Raw genomic sequence first — 24,568 nt, forward strand, 5'->3', positions numbered from 1 at the left:
TGTATATGTGTGCGCCTGTGTGGGTTCCTCAGGATTTTCTGTATATAAGATCATGTCATCTCAAACAGAAAAAGTTTTACTTCTTCCTTTCCAATCTGGATGCTTTTATTTATTTTTCTTGACCAATTGCTCTGGCTAGAACCTTCAATACAATGCTAAATAAAAGTGGCAAGAGCAGGTATCCTTGTTTTGTTCCTGATTTTAGGGAGAAAACATTCAATTATTTACCAATTAAGTATGATATTAGCTGTGAGTTTTCCATACATGCTCTTTATCAGGTATAAGGAAGTTTCCATCTGTTCTTGTTTTCTTAAGTGCTTTTAACGTGAAAAGGTGTTGGATTTTGTCAAATGCCTTTTCTTTATCAATAAAATAATCTTATGGCTTTTTTTTTATAAGCAGATATTCATTTTTAAAATTATTAGTTATTTATTTATTTCTGGCTGTGTTGGGTCCTTGTTTCTGCGCGAGGGCTTTCTCTAGTTGCGACAAGTGGGGGCCACTCTTCATCGCGGTGCACGGGCCTCTCACTATCGCGGCCTCTCTTGTTGCAGAGCACAGGCTCCAGACGCGCAGGCTCAGTAGTTGTGGCTCACGGGCCTAGTTGCTCCGCGGCATGTGGAATCTTCCCAGACCAGGGCTCGAACCCGTGTCCCCTGCATCGGCAGGCAGATTCTCAACCACTGCGCCACCAGGGAAGCCCGATCTTATGGCTTTTTTTCATTTGTTCTGTTAATATGGTGTATTGACTGATGTTATTGGATGTGAAAACAACCTAGCTACCTGGGATCATACTGTATTTTATGACAGGTACTTATTGGGCACCAGCTACTTACCAAGCCTGTAGGAGTACATGAATTACTAAGATGTTGGCGCCATTCACTGTAATTGAGGAGACAGAAAAAAACACAGGCTTAAAGTTGAGAACACGAGTGTGATAAAGACAGTATCTTGTGTTGATGTGTGATAAATAGTTACCAAATGAACTCTACAGTGACCTTATTTTCAGGCCATTCAGTGATTATAGGGTTGGCATTTTTTTTTGGCTGCGCCACAAGACTTGCAGGATCTTAGTTCCCCTACCAGGGATCGAACTTGGTGCCCCAGAGGTGGAAGTGTGGAGTTCTAACCACTGGACTGCCAGGGAATTCCCTAGGGTTGGCATATTGTAACTCTTTGTGAGGTATGTCCTTTCCCTTCTCCAAGTCTCAGCTTCACCATCTGTACATGGGAAGGGAAGGTTGGACTTCTTGGTATTTCAGATCCCTTCTAGTTTTAACATATTGTGAAATTACTTGCCTTTTGTGGGGCTTCTTTCACTTAAGTCCTTCTGAAGAGTTTGGGTTTTTTTTTTTTTTTTTGGTAAGTTTCAAGTGGCTAGGTAGTTAGGTGCCTATTCGTGTTCTGAGTGGTAAAAAGATCCTTTACTCCTTCTTAGTTCACCTTAATCACACTCCCATCTCGGAGAGATTATTTTCTTTCATATTATTCCAAATTCCCTTGAAAAAGGCCATGTCCCTAAGTAACACATAAATTTTATGAGGAAGAAAGGTCACTGGGGATATCTTTCAGGGCTGAGATGTACATTTAGCTAACTGTTAAACGTTGGGCACATCAATGCATTCTCTTCATGTTTCAGTTCCCTCATCTGTCAAATTGAAAAGAGAATACCACTTCTATTGCATAATCTCATAGGCTTGATATATTAGTTGTAAATGATATCCTAGATGCATATAGAACTGGGTATAAACATGAGTTATTTGCAGAAGTTAGAGTTGCAAATAATGTATCAAATAATGTAAACATAAACAATAATGCAAATGATTGTCAATGTTGTAAAAGCAAAATGTTATAAAATGTAGCAAAAAAGAGCTAAGTAATAGATATATTTTAAGCTGCTACTGTTCTCGGCACTTTTGATAGGTGCTGTAAGCATTATTTCTCCAACACTTCACAAGAACAACTTTATCTCATTTGGTAGGTGAGGAAATTCCAGTTCAGAAAGGTTAAATAACCAGCCCAAGGTGGCAGAGTATGGAATCAAAACTAGACCTAACTCTAGAGTCCATATTCTTTCTATTATATTTTGCTGCCATTGTCTCATTACTGTTGATGTTCAGTTTGCTAACTTGCTCAGGACGGTGTCTGCCAGACTTCTCCACTGTGAGGCTATAATTAATAAGTATTTTATAGGAAGGTACTACGAAACTATGTAAATATCTTTCTCTTTGCCAAACTTTCAATATAGTTAGTTATTTGTATCTGTTTGGACTCTTGGCTTCCTACTTTATTCAATGGGTAGCAATCTATTGCTATATCATTTTTTATTGATGTTCAAATTCTCCCTGATTTGGCTACTAGGAGCCCCATTCAGGTTGGCTTCTGTCTGCTTTTATGTCCCTATTACTCTTTGACCACTCCCTTTCTTTCTGACCAAACAAGATATTCTAGATTCATTTGTGCTTTCTGTGCCCCAGGCCTGGAATAATCCATTTCACCAAGGAGCCATAGTTTCTTTTATTGTTCAGTAGTATTTAGAAGCCAAGGTCTGGCTGCTGGATATGCTTATTGCTGTTGGATTGGTGCTGGGTGCTGGCCCTCTCAGTAGACATAGTGAGGAAACGAAGTTCCAGCTCCCTATTATAGGCTCTTCCCACTGTGTGGATGCCCTCCTCATTCTGCTTGGGTTCCAACATCCTAAACCAGGCTGCTCTACCATTGGGACTCCTTCACTTCTTCACCTTGGGCTCTGACATAATGTATCAGGCAACCCTCCCCACACCCAATATGGATGCCCTCCTCACTATACTCAGTCCTCCTCCCTGCCCCATGTGTGGATGCCCTTCTCACCACCTTGGGCTCTGATTCTTCTTACCAGGCTTCCTCTCCCTTCTACCCTCCCCAGTGTAGACCTGGGGTATAGACAGTGTAGACAATGTTGGGCTGCTCTTATCATCTCTTAACTAGACTATTATAACACAGTAGATTCCTAACAGTCTTACCACTTCTAATCTTCCCTTACCTTACATACTTCTAGAGTGATCTTTCTAAAATATGTCAAACACCATAGCTCTGCTTAATAATAGTTCCCCTTGTTTGTAGAATAAATTTCAAGTTCCTTAGGCTGGCATTCAAGGCCTTCTAAGATCTGACCCAAATGTGCCTTTCCTGCCTCATTTCTTATTTATTCTTCTGTGTACCCTGCACTCCAGTCATGGTCACTGGCCATTCCTTAGACATAGCCCAGTACATATACTCTTCCATTTTGCCTTTGCCTTCTCCTCTACCTGACTTAGCCAACTCCTTTCTTCACAATTTGACAGAATCCCTTGGGGTCCTATTTCAGATGTCTGGTGTGAGATGTCAGAATCTGAGAACAGTGTGGAGGGGACTTTTAAGGGGAGGGGGTTACCTGGTGAAGCCTCTCTGACCTTTACAGTAAAAATTAATCCCTTTTTTTCTTCTGATGGAGTACTTAGCTCATTCTTCCTGTTTTCATGATTAATTTTTATCTGTTGTCTCTGATTCATTGGCTGGTCCTCGAAAGCACCTGATGGAAGTTGTCGAGGGAATGAATTCTGGGTTGTGAGTCTTTTTTTTTTTTTTTTTTTTTTACTTTTATTGAAGTATAGTTGATTTACAATGTTGTGTTTATTTTCTGCTGTACAGCAAAGTGACTCAGTTATACACACACACACACATATATGTATATATATATTCTTTTTCATATTCTTTTCCATTATGGTTTATCACAGGTTATTGAATATAGTTCCCTGTGCTATACAATAGGACCTTGTTGTTTATCCATCCCATATATAATATTGAATAGTTTGCATCTGCTAATTCCAATCTCCCAATCCTTCCCCCCCACCCGCTGCAACCACGAGTCTGTTCTCTATATTTGTGAGTCCATTTTTGTATTGTAGCTATGCTCATTTGTGTCGTATTTTAGTTTCCACATATAAGTGATATCCTGTGGTATTTATCTTTCTGACTTACTTTGCTTAGTATGATAATCTCTAGGTCCATCCACGTTGCTACAAATGACATTATTTCATTCTTTTTAATGGCTGTGTAATATTCCAATGAATATGTATACCATATCTTCTTTATCCATTCATCTGTCGATGGACATTTAGGTTGTTTCCATGTCTTGGCTATTGTAAATAGTGCTGCTCTGAACATAGGGGTGCATGTATCTTTTCAAATTATTGTTTTGTCTGGGTTTATGCCCAGGAGTGGGATTGCTGGTTCATACAGCAACTTTGAGTCTGTTGTTTTTATTTAAAATCTGTTTATAGGCCTTGGTGAGGTCTAAGAGGCTCTAACTACAGGAAGGTGTTTGGACCGTGGCACTGCTGGGTCAGATACCTGGCGTATGCCAGAGCTCTTGCTGAGAAAATTATGTATTCACATGGCTTTCCTCTTTTGTAAATTCCAAATATGTTCTTTAAAACAAATTTCTTTACACTCTCTTCCCAAATAAAATAATTGCTGGCTACACGTATGTGGGTATTTAAAGCTGCCAGTAATAGCAGCTACATCACTACCAAAAAAAAAAACCCTATCCCAAACTGTATGAAGGACAGTATGATGACAACATGTGTCTTCTGACAGCCTGTCTGCCATTCAGTCTGTCTCCGGAGAGGCATTTAGGAGGAAGTGTTAGCAAAGGAGGGTTTTAGACTTTCTCAATGACTTACTAATCTGTATTGTTCAGGTGCTGTAGGGAGAAAAGAAGCATCACAGGTTAGGTTTCTTGCAGGTTGTGGGGGTGTTTGGGGAGGAAGAAGAGGATAGGGGACTGTGTTTTCTTAGGTCTCACTACCAGTCCTACTTGCTCCAGCCATTGTCAGATCTTGATCCTCTCTGCTAATTCCCTTCTCCTGGCCTTTGTCTAGGTTTTTCTTTTCTACTGTTAAGTTTGAACTGTCTGATTTCAAAGCCTAGGTTCTTTCCATGTTTCATAATCACTGTAATGAATAGTAAAAAAAAAAAATAGATTGTTCACTTTTGCTTTTCCTGTCAGATTTTCAGTCTAGTTAATTTCAAAATTCACATCAGAACATTTTCTAATATACATATTCAATTTTTAGCTCATCCTACTGAGGCGTGGCACCACAGGGATGGCAATCAAGCTGCACTTACCTACAAGGCTAACTTAGTTTGATTTGGTCTGAGAGACAATGAAATGTTCTCAACTCAAGATTAGCACTGTTCCATCAGTCTAGGAGCAATTGAAAGCTTTTATTCTGTAATGTTGGCGAAGCAGTATGGGAAGATCTTTAGGATGTGATGGACTAGAATTCTATCTAATTCCAGGCCTAATATTTACTAGGTTTGCAGTCTTTGGCAAGTGTTATGCTCTCTGTGCCTCAGTTTTCTCATCTGTAAAATGAGGATAATAAAGCTGATTTTTTAGCTATTAGGATGAATATGTTTCTTCTAGGGCAGACTGATTTTGACTGTCAGTGACAGTGGGAGTCATCAACCTAAGCATTGTCTGTAGCCTAGTATATCATTTCACTCTTCAAGTCACTTCTACTCACATTATCTTATATTAGTCTTCACAGTGTGTTCTGAGAGGAAAAGACTGTGTGATTGTTCCCACTTGTAAAAAATGAGGAAGCTGATGCTCAGAGAAGTTAAGTGGCTTGTCTGAGGACCGGGACTTATGAGTCCCAGTTCAGGACTCCTTCTTTTGTACACTGACCAATCCGTGGAGAGGGCAGCATGGTAAAAACAGTCCTGAATTGAAAATCAAGAATACCCTGTTTATAATCTTAGCTAGGAAAATATGGGAAAGTCATCTCAGTTTCTACTTTATTGAAATAAAAATGCTGACTGTTTTGCCTAACTCACTTTGGTTTGTTTATTCAGCAGACAATTATCAAACATTTACTGTGCTCTACACTGGTAGGCCTGCTTCCTTCCCTGAGGCTGCTCACACTTCACTATGGATAATAGATTATCTGTATGAGTGAGAAGAGCTATAGCAAATGTGTGTGTGTGTGTGTGTGTGTGTGTGTGTGTGTGTGTGTTTGGTGGGGTTAGGGGGTGGCCCTGGTGGTGGTAGTAGTCCACGAGAGACGGCTTTGGGACTGGGCTTTGCTTGTGAGGAGAAATCTCACAGGGTTGTATGCAAAAATTAAATTGGATGATGGATACGACTGTGCTTTGTTGATTGTAAAGAACTGCATAGGGCTTCCCTGGTGGCGCAGGGGTTGAGAGTCTTCCTGCCGATGCAGGGGACACGGGTTCGTGCCCCGGTCCAGGAAAATCCCACATGCCGCGGAGCGGCTGGGCCCGTGAGCCATGGCCGCTGAGCCTGCGCGTCCGGAGCCTTTGCTCCGCAACGGGAGAGGCCACAACAGTGAGAGGCCCACGTACCGCAAAAAAAAAAAAAAAAAAAAAAAGAACTGCATAAACGTTAAACGTTAGGGATTGTCATATCTTATAGAAGGTACTTATTTTCCGAAGCCTTGGCTGACACAGTGGAACACTATAGTTGGAGTCCAAGCTTAATTGAGAAGAAAGATTTCAGTGGCAAGAAAGATGGGAGCTCATTAAAGAGAAATCTGTGTCTAAAAGTGTTTTGAGTCTAGGAGTCCTTAAAATGGGATATACCTTTTAAAATGGTCTTATGCTTTGACGACACAGTGGACCTTCAAACTGCTTTTGGATTTATAAAGAACTTATTTATAATCATCTTTTTAAAGAAGCACTTGTGTTGCTGCAGGATTTAAAATATTTAGGAGAGATATTTAAGGCAGCCTTGAAACCAAGAATATATCCTGGGATATAAGAGGAATCAGCAAGACAAAAGGAAATTAGGCAGCTGGGCCAAAATGTATGTGATGCTCTTATTGTTTAGATTTGTTTGGATTCAGTAGGTATAATTGTTGAGAACCTTCTATGTATGAGGCTTTGATTAGGTACTGAGGGAATGGAAATGAATGAATGAAACATTCCCTTACCAAAGGGACTTACAGTCTGGCTGGAAATGTAAGACACCTGTGGTAAATAAGGTGAGAAGAGTTTTCATGAGGTGCTCTAATATCCTAAGGGAGGAAGACCTATTCAAACTTTTGGGCAGGACTGCATCAGAGATGGCCAGTTAGAGGAGAGGACACCTGAAGATTAAGAGTTTTCCTGGAAACAAAGGGAGATAAGGAGAGATAAGGCTATTCCAGTCAGAAATAGCAGCATGAACAAAGGCATGAAGGCTTAGAGTAGTACCTGGTACTTAAAGCACTCAACAAATAGAGATAAATTCCTTAGAATTTAATGCTGGGATGTTGCAACTAATGAGACTGTGTGTTGTCCCTTTTTTGGGGAGAAGGTGAGAGCGTTTTTAGTTTGTTAGGGTTAGTGACAATATGTTAGGCTGGAGTGTATTATTTTCTCTACTGTTCTTTTTTTATTGAGGTATAGTTGGGGTAAATAGTCTATGTTTCAGGTGTACAACATAGTGATTCACAAATTTTAAAGGTTATATTTCATTTATAGTTATTATAAAATATTGGCTATATTCCCTGTGTTGTACAATATATCCTTATAGCTTATGTATTTTATACATAGCAATTTGTACCTCTTAATCCCCTGCCGCATCTTTCCCCTCCCCATTCCCCACTCCCCACTGGTAACCACTAGTTTGTTCTCAATATCTGTGAGTCTGCTTTTTTTGTTGTTGTTATATTCACTAGTTTGTTGTAGTTTTAGATTCTACATATGAGTATTTGTTTTTCTCTGTCTGATTTATTTCACTTAGCATAATACCCTCCATCTGTGTTGCTGCAAATGGCAAAAATTTCATTCTTTTTTATGGATGAGTAGTATTCCATTGTGTGTGTGTGTGTGTGTGTGTGTGTATGTGTGTGTGTGTGTATCACATTTTTATCCATTCATCTGTTGATGGACACTTAGGTTGCTTCCGTATCTTGGCTATTGTAAATAATGCTGCTATGAACATTGGGGTGCATTTTCATTTTCTTCAGATATATACCTAGGAGTGGAATTGTTGGATCATATGGTAGTTCTATTTTTAGGTTTTGGAGAAACCTCTGTACTGTTTTCCACAGGCTGCACCAATTTACATTCCCACCAATAGTGCGTGCATGAGAACGGTTTTCTCCACATCCTCTCTACCACTTGTTATTTCTGGTTTTTTTGGTGATGGCCATTCTGACAGATGTGAAGTGATATCTCATTGTGTTTTTTTTTTTTTTTTTTTTTTTTTTTTTTTTTTTGCGGTACGCGGGCCTCTCACTGTTGTGGCCTCTCCCGTTGCGGAGCACAGGCTCCGGATGCGCAGGCTCAGCGGCCATGGTCCACGGGCCCAGCCGCTCCGCGGCATGTGGGATCTTCCCGGATCGGGTCACGAACCCATGTCCCCTGCATCGGCAGGCGGACTCCCAACCGCTGCGCCACCAGGGAAGCCCTCTCATTGTGTTTTTAAAAAAAATTAATTAATTAATTTTTGGCTGTGTTGGGTCTTCATTTCTGTGCGTGGGCTTTCTCCAGTTGCGGCAAGCGGGGGCCACTCTTCATCGCGGTGCGCGGGCCTCTCACTGTCGTGGCCTCTCCCGTTGTGGAGCACGGGCTCCAGACGTGCAGGCTCAGTAGTTGTGGCACACGGGCTTAGTTGCTCCGTGGCATGTGGGATCTTCCCAGACCAGGGCTCGAACCCGTGTCCCCTGCATTGGCAGGCAGATTCTTAACCGCTGTGCCACGAGGGAAGCCCTCACTGTGGTTTTGATGTGCATTTCCCTGTTGATTAGTGATGATGATAGGCTGGAGTATTTTTTAAAAAACCAATTTATATATGGAAGGAAGGTATAAGTAAGAGTTAACTGAAATGGATAGTTGTCATTTGTTTTTACTGCACAGCACTTTGTGTCCCCCGTTTTTTAAAAAAAATTATTTGTTTTTTTATGGCTGAGTTGGGTCTCTGTTGCTGCATGCGGGCTTTCTCTAGTTGCGGCGAGGGGGGGCTACTCTTTGTTGCAGTGCACGGGCTTCTCATTGCGGTGGCTTCTCTTGTTGCAGAACACGGGCTCAAGGCATGCGGGCTTCAGTAGTGGTGGCACACGTGCTCATATGGGATCTTCCCAGACCAGGGCTCGAACCTGTGTCCCCTGCATTGGCAGGCGGATTCTTAACTGCTGTGCCACCAGGGAAGCCGCGTGTCCCCCGTTTTATGAGTCTTCTTGGTGGCAAAGATGCTGTCCCCTAAAGGAGATAAAAATTTAGATACTTGCTTCTCAAACTTCCTTGCTTCTAGGGCACTGGCAGTGACCTAGCTTTTACCAATACCGTATGCCCACACCACACTTGGTTTAGGACTTAATGACATGAGAGAAAAGGTAATGAGGAGCTAACTTTCTTTCTTTGGCTGTAGAGGCAGGTAGCATCACCTGCAAGGTTGAGTTTCTGTCACTGAAGTAGCATTGATGCTAGTGGCTGTTGCACTCAAGCCAAATTCCTGCACTGCCAGAAGAGGTCTGGTGCTTACATCCAAGAATATTCTGACTTAGGGGTCAGCAAACTATAGCCTGTAGGACATATTTGGCCAGTTGACTGTCTTTGTAAATAAAGTTTTATTAGAATACAGCCATACTCATTTGTTTATGGCTCTTTTTGTGCTACACAGGCAGAGTTGAGTAGTTGACACAGCAATGATACGACCTGCAAAGCCTAAAATATTTAGTCTGGCCTTTTGCAGAAAAAAGTTTTCCAATCCTTGCTTCAACTGATGATGGTTGTCTCGTAACAAAACTGATATACTTCTTCCATTAGACAATGAGAGTTAATAGTTTGAATTTCACTCCCTTCCTTTTGATTTTTTTTTTTTTTTTTTGCGGTACATGGGCCTCTCACTGTTGTGGCCTCTCCCATTGTGGAGCACAGGCTCTGGACGCGCAGGCCCAGCGGCCATGGCTCACGAGCCCAGCCGCTCTGCGGCACGTGAGATCTTCCCAGACTGGGGCACGAACCCGTGTCCCCTGCATTGGCAGGCAGACTCAACCACTGCGCCATCAGGGAAGCCCTCCTTTTGATTTTGATTTGGCTTCCAGGATACACAGAGCAAAATTCGGTCATGAATTGCAATAGCTACATTCAGTGTGGGTTTTTTGGTACTTGCTGTGATTTTCTTCTACTTTATGACCTATACCCCATTGATGATTACTATTGTCCTAGGATGTCTGTCTGTCTGTCTATCTATCTTATCTTTTATATGTGCAAGCAACTTGAAAGCCATTTTTGAATAAGACAGAGTTATAGCGTTATTCTTATAAAAATAAGGACTTACTAGGAAGAGTGATTGTCTGGTGTCTGTTACTGTGCAGTCCTCCTTTTATATCTACTCTGTATTTTTAAAATTTGCTAGATGATCTCCAATCTCATGCTAATAAGAGAAATTCATTTATGGTTAGAGGCCAGTGGCTGATAAGGGATAGAGGATTCAGACTAGTAAGAATCCTCTTCCTCTTTATTCTCTAGTATGCTTCTTGTTTGTGTTAATTAGGAATGTCTTCAGCTGTAAGTAGTAGAAAAACCTAACAATGACTTAAAATGTAGGGATTAGCTTTCTTGACAAGAAGTCTGGAGGAGAAAGGATGGTTGCTGGCATGGGTTCAGTTACTCACAATACTATTTGGATTCCAGGCTATTTCTGTTTTTCCAGTCTGCATCCTTAGAGTGTTTGCTTTCAGCCTTTGTGCTTATGATCTCATAGTTACAAGATGGCTACTGTAGCTCCAGCAGGAATGTTCGAGGAAGAAGAAAGGGGGAAAGGCAGAACTAGCACTTCTTCTATGTCCTATTTTGTATTTAAAGCAACCATTTCCCCAGAATTCTTAGAAGCTTTTCATGACTTTACTGGCTAAAACTGTGTCACATGGGCACACCAAGCTTTGAGGAAGGCTGGGAAAATGAATATTTAGTTGTCTCATTGCCTTCCTGAACAAAATTAGGGTTTATTTAGCGAGAATGAAGGGAAGAATAGTTATTGGTTAAGCATTTGAAAGTCATTTGACTTTGATGACTTTTTAATATGGTTTTAAAAAATGTATTTGTACTCTATATCATTCCATAAAAATATGTCGTGGTACCTACATTTTATTAAAGTTGCCATATTCTGGTCTGGGGATATAATAGTAAATGGGGACATAAAGTAATTTTTCAGTCTAGAGGTGAAAAGGTATATGTTTTAATCTGCTAGGCTGGGTGGCTTAAACAAAAGAAATTTATTTTCTCACAGTTCTGGAGACTGAGGAGTCCAAGATCAAGGTTCTGGCAGGATTTGGCTTCTTGTAAGAGCTCTCTTCTTGGCTTACAGACTGCTGCCTTCTCACTCTGTCCTCGAGGCAGAGAGAGAGAGACAGAGAGAGATTCTAGTATCTCTTCCTCTTTTATAAGGACAGCAGTTCTGTTTGATCAAGGTTACTCCCTTATGACCACACTTAACATTTTTTTCCTTTAGAATTATTATATTAAATTATAAATGTATAACAGCTTTTAAACTCTACCCATGCACTTAAATTTTTTTTAAAGGAAAAACGTTATGTCTTATTACACCATGATCCTGGCTAATAGCTTTTCAAAACTTTGAGAAAAATCTTAAAAAAGGTTTCACATGTCACCTGAAACTTACAAATTTAACATTATCAAGGAAGGACTGCTTCTATATTCTTACAAAGACCACTAGAAAGAAACAACAATTAAAAAGCTAAGAAACTGTCTCAAAGGCTTTTTTTTTTTTACAATCCTTCCTCCCCAGTAGGTAATGTTATTAAATAATCCAATCCATTCACAAAATGGTTCTCTGCATCTCCTCTGGTGTAGTCTGCATATTTATGCATGACTGAGATGAGAGTTTCCTTAACATTGTTATTTCGATAACCTGAAGCTGTTCTGTTACCTCTGGGCTCTCATCCTCTCCTATTTATACAGTGAAGCCCATGGTAAATAGAAACGAGCTCAATATTGGCTTCTCCCTCCATAACCCCCACTTCCTCCACTGCCTCCTGGACCATAGTTTCCTCCACCATATGGTCCCCCCTTGTTCCTGCTACCACCAAAGTTTCCACTTTTCATTGAGCCATAGTTAGTAGGTTGCTGATTATAATTTCCAAAATTATTAAAATTTCCACTTCCATAATTTCCTCCTCCATAGTTGTCATAGCCATCTCCGTAGCCCCCACCCTGGTTGCCATATCCAGGTCCTCCACCACCATATCCTTCTCTTCCTCCTCCATAACCAGGGCTACCTCCAAAGTTACCACCTCCAGGTCCTCCTCCATACCCATCATAGCCATCCCCAAATCCACGACCACTTCCATATCCATCAGATCCTCCTCTGAAGTTACTTCCTTGACCTCATTTAACTTTAATCACCTCTTTATAGGCCCTGTCTCCAATACAGGCACAGATGGGGTTAGGGCTTCAACATATGAATTATGGAGGTAAGGAGGGCAGAATTCAGTCATAATAATATATTAACAAACACTTTTAGTAAATTGAGATAAGTGGACAGATTGCTCTGAGGACCATAAGTAGCAGTGGCTAACTCTGTTTGAGGGAGTTTGGAAAAACCTTGGTAGAGGTGGTGACATTTGAACTGAATCCAAAAGGATAAGCAGAGGGGAAAATTATGGGAGAGTAGTTTGTTACTGCATCCTACGTGCTGAGAGGTTGATTGAGGGTGTTAATACTTTAAAGATTATCCATTTCATTATTGTATACTTCTGATTATTATAATGTTCTTATATTGATATAAAATAGAATGCCCTGTTACTCTCTCTGTTTCTATTTGATGGAGAAGACAAGGTGATTTGTATGGCATATGACAAGATAATCACTCTTGGGCAACCTCTTCTTTAGGCCAATTCTAAGATTATATCCACATTTCTGGCCTTCATTGGTCTTTCTAGTTTCTTCCTGACTGGTCTTTCCAGCTCCACTTATTCATTCACTTATTCATCCATTCAGCCATTACTTACCAATCTCCTACTGTGTGCAAGGAATAGTTCTTAGGTCGGGGGATAAAGGAAAAGTTTTTGCTTGTGGAGCATATTTTCTATTGGTGGGAGTCAACCAAAAAGCAAACAAATATGTCAGTTGATGGTAAGTGCTATGGATACAAATAAAGCAGAGTAGGAGGGAATAAAGAGTGCTGAGATGGGGTGAAGAGAGGTTCCTGTCGTTTTATGAAGAGTGGTCAGGGAAGACCTCTGATGAAGTGATATTTGAGTAGAGACCTGAAGGAAGTGAGGAAAGGAGTCATATGGATATCTGGGGGAAAATGTGTTTTTAGGCGGAGTGACCATAGGTACCAAAGCCCAGAGGTGGGAGTGTACATAGCCTGTTGGTGGAAGCCATTGTGCCTGGAGCAGTGTGAGCGAAGGAGAGAAAAGTAGGAGACCAGGTCAGAGATGTAGCAGGGTAAGATGGGGGGTGGAGGAGGAGGATAGAGGTAAGATCATGTATGGCCTTGTAGGTCTTCATAAGAACTTTAGCTTTTACATTGAGGGACTTGGGAAGCCACTGGAAGATTTTGAGCAGAAGAGAGTGATGTGATCTGAGACTTACATTATAAAAGGATCATCTGGGAGGCAGGAGTGGATCTGTTAAGAGTCTACTGCAATACTCTAAGTCACAGTTTCTGCACTATTAACATTTTGGGCCAGATAATTCTTTGTTGCGAGGGGCTGTCCTGTGCATCATAGTATTATTAGTAGCATTCCTGACCTCTGCGCATTAGATGCCAGTAGTACCTCCTCAGTTGTTTCAACAAAAATTTCTCTAGACATTGCCAAATTTCTCCTTTGGAGAAAAATCTCTCCCCCCTAGCCTCCAAATATTGAGAACCACTATTCTGGGTAAAAGTTGCTGATGGTTTGGACCAAGGCAGTAGCAGTAAAGGTAATGAGAAGTGATTGGATTGTAGATATATATTGAAGGTAGAGTTGTTAGGATTTGCTGGTGACTTTGAGGTAAAGCTGATAGAAAAAATGGAGTCAAAGATGAATCAGATTGGGATTTCCCTGGTGGCGCAGTGGTTAAGAATCCGCCTATCAATGCAGGGGACACAGGTTTGAGCCCTGGTCTAGGAAGATCCCACATGCTGCGGAGCAACTGAGTCCGTGAGGCACAACTACTGAGCCCACGTGCCACAACTACTGAAGCCCACGCATCTAAAGCCTGTGCTCCACAAAAAGAGAAACCACTGCAATGAGAAGCCCACGCACTGCAACAAAGAGTAGCCCCTGCTCGCTGCAACGCGTAGCAACGAAGACAAAACACGGCAAAAAATAAATAAATAAATTTTTATATATTAAAAAAAGATGAATCAGATTTTTGGCTTGGGTAATTGGAGGAGTAGAATTGCATTGAGATGGGGACAGGTGAAGAAGGAACAGATTTTTGGATCTGTTAAGTCTGACTGCCAGTGACACAGGTTTGTCTTCTGTTGTCTTTAAAAATGCTCTGTTTCTTGAAAGTAAGAAGTAGGTCTCCTCATATTTTCATCCTTTGTGACTGCACTGTATCTGGCATGTAGAACAAATTCAGTAAATGGTGAATGAATGATGAGATTATTTTACTATTTCCTTGAATGTCTAGATTATTTATTATTTCCTAAACAGAGCTCATGCTTTTTCCTCCTTTGGGCCTTTGCTTTTGTGGCTCCCTCAAGGGGATTCTCAACCCTCACCCCCATTCTCAGTACCTCTATTTATGAAAATTCTACTCCTTTTTAATACCCAACCCAAATACTGTCTCCTTCACAAAACTTCCCCCAGCTCTACAGATGTAGTTGGTGTCTCCCTTCTCTGTACTTTTTGCCTTGTTTGAACTTCGTGTACATTTTGATTTAGTTAGTTGCTTTGTATCTGACTGGCACTGAATAGATTTTTGCCTTTTTCCCCCCTTTTCCATCCTTCCATTGCTTATTTCTTTTCTTGAAGTATTTTGGTAAGCCATTATTGTTATCTATTTATTTTATTCTCCACCTCATTCCATAGTCCTTAATAGACAACTGGCTCTGCCATGTAATTACAAGAAAGAATGGTATATTAGGTGACTATTTTAATAGAACCCAAATCATCATTGTTGACTGACTTCCTCCTACATTTTTTTTAAAGACTTTATTTTTTTAAATTATTATTTTTTATTTTGGCTGTGTTGGGTCTTTGTTGCTGCGTGCAGGCTTTCTCTAGTTGCGGTAAGCAGGGGCTACTCTTCGTTGGGGCACGTGAGGTTCTCATTGCAGTGGCTTCTCTTGTTGCGGAGCACAGGCTCTAGGTGCGCGGGCTTCAGTAGTTGTGGTGCACGGACTCAGTAGTTGTGGCTTGCAGGCTCTAGAGCTCACGCTCAGCAGCTGTGCGCACATGGGCTTAGTTGCTCTGCGGCATGTGGGATCTTCCCGGACCAGGGCTCGAACCCGTGGCCCCTGCATTGGTAGACAGATTCTTACCCACTGCGCCACCAGCGAAGTCCCCACTTCCTCCTACATTTAACTGGTAATATCAGAAGTTGTAATTCTCAATCAGTAAATGTATTGGTCTTAAATTATTTGTGGTTGCACAAGAATCAAATAAAAACAATCACTTTCAAATCCTATAGCTGCTATCAGTTGAAACCTGTAATGTCTAAACAAATTTTGCTAATTATTACCGATCATTAGCCTTTGTATAGTGTTAACAGTGGTTGCAAACTCATATGCTTGTAGAAGTCAGCTGAATGACCTGAAAGGGCCTGATTAGGCTAAGATGACTACATAGACAAAACATCACTGGTCAAGATCCATGGGTTGAATGAATAGTTTGTGAATTATTTACTTTGGAAAACCAAAGGACTATATAAATGCAAGGAGTAATTGCACTTAAAACAAGTTAACTGCTAACTTGTGTAAACTTGGGCCAGTTATTTGATATATGTAGGATTTTATTTCTTTCATTGACTATGTAGTTTAGTCTTTTAAAGTCCCTTCTACCTCATTTGATTCTGCTTTTTCATTTCTTTAGCTAATAGTTTCTTCCTTGATTATAATTTGCTAGCCCTCAGTAATAAATAAAATGCTGGCTTCTTATTAATATACCTCAATTTCATGAGTCTTGTATTTCATCAGAGGAAGCCATGGTTAGCCAAGCTTCCTATAGCAGTACCCACCATTGAAAGAGACAGCATGTGAGCTGGCTGGTCTGCATTCTATAACCAAACCAGCATCTGGTTTTTGAGAACTGAAATCTAGAATAGAAGATGCCTGAATTTGATCTTCCTTGCTAAAGATATTAGTGGTCCTGCCTTATACTATATGATACATGTTTTGTAGTTTCTTCCATCTTATCCTGTTTATTTTGTTTATTCAGTTTTCTAGTACTTTTTACAGTTTTATGTATGCCACTCTCCCTTATTAGTGGTGATTCCTGGAGTCATAGGCCATTTCTAGGTCATTTTTTTTTTTTTTTTTAACAAACATTTTTTTTTTTTTTTTTTTTTTTTTTTGCGGTACGCGGGCCTCTCACTGTTGTGGCCTCTCCCGTTGCAGAGCACAGGCTCCGGACGCGCAGGCTCAATGGCCATGGCTCAGGGGCCCAGCCACTCCACGGCATGTGGGATCTTCCCGGACCGGGGCACGAACCCGTGTCCCCTGCATCGGCAGGCAGACTCTCAACCACTGCGCCACCAGGGAAGCCCCTAGGTCATCTTTAATCCCTGTAACCAAGTACAGGCAAGGGCACATGGTAGATGTTTGATAAATGTTTGAAGAGATAGAATACTGACTAGATTTGCAGGTGATAAAGACTAGAAGGAAAAACTACTATGCTAGATGGCACAGAGAGAGAGAGACAGAGAGAGACAGAATGAGCGAGTGAGAACGAGTGAGCTTGAAAAGGTGGGTTGAAGCCAAAAAAGATGAAATTTAAGGTGGATGGCAGTGAAGTGCTATATTTTAAGTCTGAAAGAAATAGCAAAATATGGGGAGCCTAGAGGAGACCTAGCCTGATGCTATTCTTATGAAAATTGTGGTTTTGGCTGCCTAAGGCCAGTGTCAGCCAAAGGCACTGCAGTGGCTAAAAAGCTAGTGCAGCTTCAGACTGAATTATGAGAAGTACAAAGTATAGTTAATGGAGGTGATAGTCCAACTACGTTCTATAGGGGATAGACTGCCCTTAGACTATCACCTTTCCCACAGGGTACCAGGCAGTAAGAGGGTCATTGCAAACAAGACTGTGTTTAGTGGAAGGTGCCCTAGTTGCACCAGGGTGATTGCAAACAGGACTGTGTTTAGTAAAAGGTGCCTAGATCACTCAAAGTAGAGTTTGAACTGTTCCCAGTCTGCAATGAGGTAAGCATAGAAATTGAGAGAGTTTAGAAACTTTTACAATAATTTGACAGAGTAATTTTAGGTCTAATGAATCTAATGAAAAAGAAAATGAGGTTTATCTTTTTTTTTTTTTTTTTTTTTTTTTTTTGCGTTACGCGGACCTCTCACTGCTGTGGCCTCTCCCGTTGCGGAGCACAGGCTCTGGACATGCAGGCTCAGCTGCCATGGCTCACTGGCCCAGCCGTTCCACGGCATGTGGGATCTTCCCGGACCGGGGCACGAACCCGTGTCCCCTGCATCGGCAGGTGGACTCTCAACCACTGCACCACCAGGGAAGCCCCGAGGTTTATCTTATATGTCTTTTTTTGTTTGATATTTGCCCTTTATTTTTTATTTTATTTTAATAGACTTTATTTTTCGAGCAGTTTTAGGCTTATAGAAAAATTGACCAGGAAGTACACAGACCTCCTGTGTACTCCATCTCTCCCACTCCTCCCAGCACTTCCTCTATTAACATCTTGTTATCAGTGGGTACAATTGATGAATCAGTATTGATACATTATTATTAACTAAAGCTCTTTGTGTTGTATATTTCTATGGGTTTTGACAAATGCATCGTATCAGGTATCCGCCATTATAGTATCATACAGAATAGTTTTACCACCTTAAAAATGCCCTGTGGGGACTTCCCTGGCAGCCCAGTGGTTACAACTCCGAGCTTCCACTGCAGGGGGCATGGGTTCCATCCCTGGTTGGGGAACTAAGATCCCGCACGCTGCGCAGTCAAAAAAAAAAAAAAAAAAGCCCTATGCTTCACCTGTTCATCCCTGCCCCCACTTTCTTAGCCCCTGGCAACCACTGATCTTTTTGCTGCTTCTATAGTTTTTCCTTTTCCTGAATATTATATAATTGGAGTCAGCCTTTTCAGACTAGTTTTTTCACTTAGCAGTATACATTTGGGGTTTTTCTAGGTCTTCATGGCTTGATAGTTCATTTCTTTTTTTTTGCGGTACGCGGGGCTCTCACTGTTGTGGCCTCTCCCGTTGCGGAGCACAGGCTCCGGACGCTCAGGCTCAGCGGCCATGGCTCACGGGCGCAGCCGCTCCGCGGCATGTGGGATCTTCCCGGACCGGGGCACGAACCTGTGTCCCCTGCATCGGCAGGCGGACTCTCAACCACTGCGCCACCAGGGAAGCCCAATAGTTCATTTCTTTTATTGCTGAATAATACGCATTGTATGGATGCTTGTCTATCCATTCATCTATTGAAGAATATCTCGGTTACTTCTGAATTTTGGCAATTATGAGTATGGCTGCAATAAATATTTGTGGACAGGTTTTTCAACTCATTTGGATAAATGCCTAGGAGTGCAATTGCTAGATTGTATGGTAAGCCTATATTTAGCTTTATAAGAAACTGCCAAACTGTCTCTCAGAGTGGCTGTACTATTTTGCATTCCCCCAGTAGTGAGTGAGAATTCTTGTTGCTGTACATCCTCACCAACATTTGCTGTTATCACTCTTTTGGGTTTTAGCCGTTCTAATAGGTAAGTAGTGGTATTTTGTTGTGTTTTAATTTGCAAGTCCCTAATGGCATATGATGTTGATTATCTTTTCATGTGCTTATTTGCCATCTCTATATCTTCTTTGGTGTGGTGTCTGTCCAGATTTTTTTTGTCCATTGTTTGATTGGGTTGTTTGTTTTCTTATTGTTGAGTTTTAAGAGTTCTTTGTATATTTGGAATATAAGTCCTTATCAAATGTGTGTTTTGGTAATATTTTCCCAAGTCTGTGACTTGTCTTTTCATTCTCTTAATACTGTCTTTGGCAGAACAGAAGTTATAATTTTTAAATAAGTCCAAGTTATCAACCTTTTCTTTTATGGATTGTGGTTTTGTTATTGTATCTAAAAAGCCATCACCCAATCTAAGGTCATCTAGGTTTTGTCTTTTGTTATCTTCTAGTCATTTTATAGTTTTGCATTTTACATTAAGGTCTGTGGATACATTTTGAGCTAATTTTTGTGAAAAGTGTGAAGTCCGTGTCTAAATTTTTTTGCAGGTGGATGTCAAGTTGTTCTCGCACCATTCATTGAAAAGACTGTTCTTTCTCCATTGAATTTCCTTTGCTCATTTGTCAAGTATCAGTTGACTATATTTGTGTATGTCTATTTAGGGTCTCTATTCTGTTCCACTGATATATTTTTCTGTCCTTTCACCAATAACACACCACCTTTATCACTGTAGCTTTATAGTAAGTCTTGAAATCAGGTAGTATTAGTCCTCTGATAGATATCTATATGTAGCTATAGTTATATTGATCAGATACGTTGCCTAGGCTACATCCCAGACCAGTTGAGTCAGAATCTCTGCTAGGACTTCAGTATATATTTTTAAAGCTTCCCTGGTAATACTGATACACAGGGCAAGTTAAAAACTGCCGTACTCAAACCATAAACTTCTTGAAGGTGTAGTCCTGTTCGATGGTGTGTATGTCTCTGGTGGCTTGTACAAGATGCTTAAATAGTTATTGAATAAACAAATGATTAAAAGAACTGAGTGTGTTTATTCTGGAGAAGAGAAAATGTGCATGGCCTTGATAGATCACCATATACACATATCTGAAAGCCTTTAATATGATTTGGCATTGAAGGATGTTTTCTGAGTGCTCTAGTAGCCAGAATTGGAAGTTTACAGAGAGGCACCTGGCTGAATATTAGGAAGCACTGTCTCATAGTGCTCGTTGCAGATGAGCTTTCTGTTCCTGCATATTCCAGCAGAGCCTATCTGTAAGAGCAAATGCTGCATGGGATGGGAAGTTGGGTAAGGTCAGATGTTATGATTATTGATGATTACTTTGAAAAACTATGTCCAAGACTGCAGACTCTTTTTGGTTCTCCTCTCATTCATAAGTTGAAGGACAAGGGTGTGGGCCCAAAAGAACATCCTAAAACTACTTTGAAGCTGAGTTCTCATAGTGCAGCAGATCCCTCCAGTCTGTATTACTGACCGATTCTCTGTGTGGGCAAGGGGATCTTCAAGAAATTTCCTGTCTCCTCTACCAAATTTGAGACTTTGATAGTTGGAATAGCACAAGTACTCAGGGTCTGGGAAAGGTGAAAAATACTTAACAGAAGAGCTCTTTCTGTCCTCCTGGAGTTCTTCCTCTACATCCTTCTGCAATTAGATTACTTTGAGCATATCAAATGGAGGTGTAGACCTCTGTCAGGGAAAATTTCTCTCTAGCACACTTAAATTATTGATCAGACATAATGCTGGTTACCTGCTCTTTGCCAGGCTATAGGGAGAGGGATATGGTAGTCAATACAAAGATGACTGACATGGCAGAGAGAAATAAAGCATAGGCTTAGGAGTCAGACCCAAGTTGGAATGACTCAGCCATTTACCAGCTGTGTGGTCCTGGGGAAGTCACTGCCCTCTCTCACTCATCACATCCTGTCTTTTACCGAGTTCGGCTGCTGCTTCTTCCAAGCTGTATGCTTAGAATATTCTTGTTTCTTCTCATCTCTTCTTCCAATATGTTATTCTAAATCATTACCGTCTTCTTCTGCCTGGAGTTCTGAAAGAATCTACTGATTTGTCTTCTTATTTCCATAACTCTCCCCTCTGTTCTCCATTCAGCAGTCAGTGATTTTTAAAAAATATAGATTAGATCTTGTCATTCGGCTTAAAACCTTCCAAAGCTTTCCCATTGCTAAAGCCTAGAACAAATCCCAGACTCCTAGTTATGACCCACAAGAGACCATGCATAATCTGACTCCTGACACCTCTCTCAAGAGCAAGACATAGAGGGGTAGTTGACGAGGTAATTTTACGTCCTACGGAGCATTTGGAAATGTGTGAAGGTGTTTATTATTGTTTCAGTTATTGAGGGGCACTACTAGCATTTAGGGGGTCTGGACCAGTGTTGATAAATATTCTGTATTGTTCTGCTCAGGGCCCTTTACAATGCCTCATTCACAATATGTGTTTAAGAAATACTTATTGTACAAAACCATATAATTCCTGGAACTCAGTTTTGACACATGTGAATTGGTAGTGTGTCTACTTCATAAGGTTGTGGTCAGACAGACATAAGATTTTGTAAAGTACCTGGTACACAACAGCACTTAATAAATAGTAGCTGCTGCTGAGCTTTCTTTGCTTAGAAGCAGCTATAAGCGTCCACCCAGTGTTTTCCCTAGGGCATTAGAATTAGCACCTGACCCCTTTGTTCGAGGCGGTGGGTAGGCTCATTTCTTTCCTTGAAGCCTAATCTGATAGAATGCTAGGTCTGATTTGAGTTGTCCTGGAGTCCAGACCCAGCTGGAGAAACTAAGGCACAGGGGAGCTCTGGTTCTCTTCCTTGACTCTGGGGCCCACCCAGGAAGCTCTGACAGTCCCTGGAAAGCCTGGATTCACTGAGAAATTACCCCCTGCTGAAGACTAGGTTGGGGAGAATAGCTGAGAGGGTGGCAAGGTAGTAGTCTCCCTGCCTTCCCTCAGAGCCTCTTTGCAGAAAGGAGAAGCGCGGTTTTCTCCCGCCTCCTTCCCTCCCTTATTTCCCCGCCCCTTCTGCTTCGCCAACCCTGGAGCACAGCTTTCGCTGCGCCCTGCGAGGGCGGGAGCGTGTTGCGCCCTGGAGCCAAAGCTGGGGCGGCCGAGCTGCTGGGAGCCCGGCCCCAGCTAAGTAGAGCCACCTGGGTGGAGCCCAGGGTGTTGCGCGGCCGGCCAGGCGTGAGGGAGGTGCGGCTCTGCTACAAAAACCGTAAGCAGAGATGCCGGGGCCATATCCCGCCGCCAGGTAATGCTGGCCCACCCTGGGGCGCGCTCAGCTGCGCGGTGCTGGGGCGGGGGGTGGGGGGGGTGGGGACGTCTCTGCTGGTTTCCGGGGAGTGGTGACGCGAGTCCGGTAGATTTAGGGTCTCTTCCTTTAAGAGACCCTAAGTGAGAGAAGGGGTTTAGGGTGGAACCCCCAGATGAGCCCACCCAGGCCTAGGCCATCCCTGGAATCAGAGCTCTGGCTAGGGAAGAGTGTGAAGGGGAAGCTGGTTTTGGAGGAACTTGCTCTGCCTCAGGAGCCTTGCCCCTTTGTAAGCACCCTTCTGCTTGGCGGCTAGGGTGATGCTTCCCTCAGCCTTGGATTAGCAGCTGGCCTGCTGGGACCATGGGGGCTTTTCTCTTGGGTGCTGGGGGGGTGCATTGCATTATAAGTGACTTGTTAAGAGGTGGAGTAAACTGAGAGCTGTGAGACCTGGGGTGGGGTGGGGTGGGGGGGCTGGTCCTGTTCAGGCAGCCTCTGTGGGGCCTCAGTTTCCTTACCTGTGCAATGAAGGGCTTGACATTTTGTTTGTGACTCTGGCATTTTCAGGCTGTCAAACTGCCTTTTGGACAGGTGAGTTGGTAAAAGCCCTAGAATGGACTGCAGAAATGTCCCCCTCAACACTGTAGGAGATAGGCAAACTTGGGAAACAGACCTTGGAGGCAAACTTGGGAAAAAGACCTTGGTACCCTGTCTTCCAGCCAGTCTTTTGAATGGCATCTTACTGGGCTGCTCAGGACCCAGTGGCTTCACAGACGAGGCAGAGGTTGAGAATGCTGATTATTTTAGTGTTGAGTGTAGGTATATTGGGTGTAGGGAGATGGGGTTGGGAAGAAGCAGATCAAGGTATATTAATGGTTTTTCTCCAAACTGGCCAATTGTTCGATACTTGGGCATAAAGCTGCTTTAAACTTGGCTGTCTTCTCTGGAGCTTCCTCCGTACTCCGTCAAGCTAATGACAGACCTTGAGGCTGTGTAATGTCTTAATCACTATCATTCTTTCCTTTTTGATCATCTGAAACTAAGAAACACATGTCAGGCCTGATACTAACCTACCTTGATTATTTTGGACTGCCTTCCTCCCCCCAGTTGTTCTGTGACTCTACCTCCTTATCATCTTCTCCCCACTTTTCTTTCTGCTTCCTACTCCTGAACATTTTTCCTGTCCTGCGCTCTACCCACCTTTTCTCCCATCCCCACTTTCTCCATTCTTACTGCTCCCCTTTCTAATCCCTTTCCTCTCACGCTTCGCCTTTCTAATCCTTTCCCCTCCATAGCAGATTTTTCCTGATCACTATCTTATGTACCATCCCCATCCCTGTCCCTTCATATTCACACGAACTACTCTTTAATTTTTATTATGGACTTGACATTGTATATTTATTTGCTTATTTCTTTGCTTCTCTTACTAATCCATAAAGTTCATGAACACAGGGACTTTGTCCTGTTCAGCTAGATTAGTATTGGTACACTGTAGATGCTAAATAAATGTTTGTGGAATGACTGAATATGTGTGTGTGTGTGTGTGTGTGTGTGTGTGTGTGTGTGTGTGTGTGAGAGAGAGAGAGAGATTGATTAATGTAGCTGCTGAAGGAGGAGATCATTCCAGGTGAGAGGAGGGAGTACAAGCAAAGGAGTAGAGGGAGAAGAGAGAATGAGAGGATGGCTTTTGATGGGAGAAGGGTCACCTCCTTCATTGTAACTGGGTGGTACAGTGCAGGGAAGCATACAGATTTAGGAGTGGGAAGATAGAGTTCTTCTGCAAAGATTTCTGTTTTCTCATTGAAAGTTGGCTCATTGGCTAAGGGAAGGGGTGAATGAGAAGCCCAGTTGATGCTCATTTGAGGCAAGGTAATCATAAGTAGGGAGAGCCTCATAATTTTCAAGCTAAAACAGTCAACCAGGTAATGTTCTCTAGGATACTCAGCTCTTTCAATATAGAGACAGTTTGGAGAGAGTTGAGCTCAACCATCCCAAAGCTGGGATTTTGTCAATTGAATTTTGGAAAGGGAGAGAAGGCAAGGGGGTTGATTGTTCTTGTTTTTGTTTTTTATCAGATTTACTTTGCCTCAAATGAGCATCAGCTGGGCCTCTCATTCACCCCTCCCTTAACCAATGAGCCAATAGTTTATTGTTCATACTGTTATGAGCATGGGTGTACAGATAGCTCTTACAGACCCTGCTTTCAATATTTTGGGGTATATACCCCAGAAGTAGAACTGCTGGATCATATGGTAATTCTGTAATATTTTTAATTTTTTGAGGAACTGTTTGCTCTACTGTTTTCCATAGTGGCTGTACCATCTTATATTTCTACCAGTAATTCATAAGTGTTCCAGTTTCTCCACATCCTCACCAACACTTGTTGTTTTCTGGGGTTTTTTGATAGTAACCATCCTAAGGATATAAGGTGGTG

At 41.9% G+C, this 24,568-nt stretch overlaps 1 protein-coding gene across 4 annotated transcripts in view; it reads left to right on the forward strand.

Annotated features, from left to right (window-relative positions):
• Positions 1 to 24,568, forward strand: part of PAK1 (p21 (RAC1) activated kinase 1) — a 151,053-nt gene that overhangs the window by 48,275 nt on the left and 78,210 nt on the right. Inside the window, exon 1 of one of the 4 annotated variants that reach the window (XM_032641291.1) lies at positions 21,936 to 22,134. The exons of the other annotated variants lie outside the window; for them this stretch is intronic. The gene's annotated coding sequence lies outside the window, so the exon portion shown is untranslated. Of the gene's footprint in view, positions 1 to 21,935; positions 22,135 to 24,568 lie in introns of those variants that run through there. 4 annotated transcript variants of the gene reach the window in all.

This window comes from Phocoena sinus, chromosome 8 (assembly GCF_008692025.1).
Source record: "Phocoena sinus isolate mPhoSin1 chromosome 8, mPhoSin1.pri, whole genome shotgun sequence".
NCBI classification, from domain to species: Eukaryota; Metazoa; Chordata; class Mammalia; order Artiodactyla; family Phocoenidae; genus Phocoena; species Phocoena sinus.